Genomic DNA, 2,398 nt, shown 5'->3' with positions numbered 1-2,398 from the left:
GGCAGACGCTTAACGACTGAGCCACCCAGGCGCCCCGGTATCTGTGTTCTTGATCTCTGATTAAACTATAAAGCTTTCGGGCGCCTGGGTGGCTCAGTTGGTTAAGCGACTGCCTTCGGCTCAGGTTATGATCCTGGAGTCCCAGGATCGAGTCCCGCATCGGGCTCCCTGCTCAGCAGGGAGTCTGCTTCTCCCTCTGACCCTCCCCCCTTTCATGTGCTCTCTCTCTCTCTCAAATAAATAAATAAAATCTTAAAAACAAAACAAAACAAAACTATAAAGCTTTCTACAAATGTCAACTGTAGCAGGAGTATTTACATTATGGAAATTGGCAAATGCTATACATCAGGACCCTCTCCCCAACCTCACCCAGGGCTGGTTGGCAAACATTTACCAGCATACCAACAGGGTCTCAAATTATCGTGGGGGCAAGTCTCATCTCCCACCTGGACTTTTATTTCTGGCCTCTTGCCTCAAAAAACCCTTCATGCTAGAGTTCAAATGTTCTAGATTTGACAGATACCTGCCGGGTTAAGATGGCTTCTTTGCTGGATTATCTTTCAGGGTTCTCGTTTTCCTTCCATTTCAGCTATTCCTTCTTATTTTGTCAGCATGTGGTGGCTTTTAGAATGTTTTGATACTTTTTCTACCATTTTTAGTTGCTTTTAGCTTGAGAGTTCCTCTGGATCCCTGGTTACCAGAAACTGGGAAGTCGGGCTCTCTCTGAATGTTATTATTCTAGATATGTTAAAAGGGTTACAGAAGTGAGTTATTTAGTTATGGCTTGTGGCTTAACCTCTCTGGGCCCCATCTGTAAAATGGGATGGAAAGAACACCTGCCTCACGGAGCTAGCATGAGAATTAAACACAGTATTTGTCAAGGACTGAGAACAGTGCTTGGCACATAGTAAGTGCTAGAGACCAGAAAATATTTGTTAAAATAAAGGATCTGGTGATCCCTTGCATCATTATGACCCACACAAGGTCAACTGCCTCTCTTTCCTGGGCTGCTGAATTCAACACTTAATCCACTGTGACACGGGGAGAGGGCTGGTGAGGAGGTCTCCCCCTCTGGAGTGTGATACATAATTGTGAAGAAGCTCAGGCCCAGCTCCTGCTTCTAGGCAGCCTTGGTCCTCACCTAGCAACTTGCAGCGGCAAGTTGTTTTCATAAACAGTGGTGCTTTGGTGTTTGGGGAGCAGGCCATTAGCAGAGGGAGAGTACTGAAGAGAACGCTCCAACCACAGAATGAAATACAGTCCCCTCCTTGGAGACAGGAGCCAAAGGGTGTGCTGCAAGGTATGAAACCCCCCTCCTGTGCGGAAAAGGACAATAAAACTCAAGAGTCACGCAGCCAGCTAGCAGACTTCTGGCCAGAACCCTGCTCTCCTGTTGTGGTCTCCAGGATTCCCCCCTCCACATCCATCATAAGGTTGGAAATCAGCATGGTGGGAATGTTGACACTCTGGAAACTGGCAAGTGCTATTCATCAGGAGCCTCCTGGCCCTCCTCCACCCAGAGCTGGTTGGTAAACATTTACAAGCATACCACTGGTGGAGCTTAATGGGGTCCCAAACAATTGTGAGGGACATCTCCCCCGAAGTGTGGGCCTTATAATAGACTGGGGAGGTCTTGAAAAAAGAGGGTTTTTTGACAAACCAGATATTGCAATCTGCCTGTCCATATCTTTCTCGCCTAAAACTTAAAAATGGTCACCAGCTCAAATACCAGTAAACTGGCAATTTGCATATCCATCCATGCAACCATTGGCTTGCCCAGAAATTGGGCCACTTGAGGTTATATAAAAATAAAGAGATAGTAGACATGAAGTGCTCTGAAATACTGAGGCATTCAAAGGTGAGTCAGTGTAATCCAGAAGCTCTTCTAACAATGAATGATTAAACATAGGGTGTCTGCTCAGGACCCAGTGACTTGGAGCAAAGTTAGAGACCTGTCCACAAACAGGCTTGGTGAGTTCTCCAGTTAGGAATCTAGAAGGCTGCCCAAATGCCTTCTGCCTCCTTCCTGCATGCTGCCCAGCATCTGAATATCCTTCCCCGTTCTGGGTGAGCCCTTGGGGATGAAAGCCACCCCCCACTACAGAAGCTACAGTGGGGTCTTTCTCCCTCTCCTGCCAGGGCGTTAGATCCTGGGCATGGGTCCCAACCTTAGCCAGCTGGCGGATGGTTTAGCCAGTCGGTTTTTTAAAATAATAGCTTTATTGAAATATAATTAGCATACCATAAAATTCACCCTTTTAAAGTGGTTTTTAGTATGTTTACAGAGTTGTGAAACCATCGCCACAATTATTTTTAGAACATTTTTGTCATCTGAAAAAGAAACCCTCTACCCATTAGCAGTCACTCCTCTCCCCTCCCAACATCCCCCCCCCAGCCC

The sequence above is a fragment of the Leptonychotes weddellii genome, chromosome 13, assembly GCF_054177405.1.
Source record: "Leptonychotes weddellii isolate Sample4059 chromosome 13, ASM5417740v2, whole genome shotgun sequence".
In the NCBI taxonomy this organism is placed as follows: Eukaryota; Metazoa; Chordata; class Mammalia; order Carnivora; family Phocidae; genus Leptonychotes; species Leptonychotes weddellii.
The sequence above is the reverse complement of the archived record's forward strand: the minus strand, read 5'-3'. Positions refer to the sequence as shown.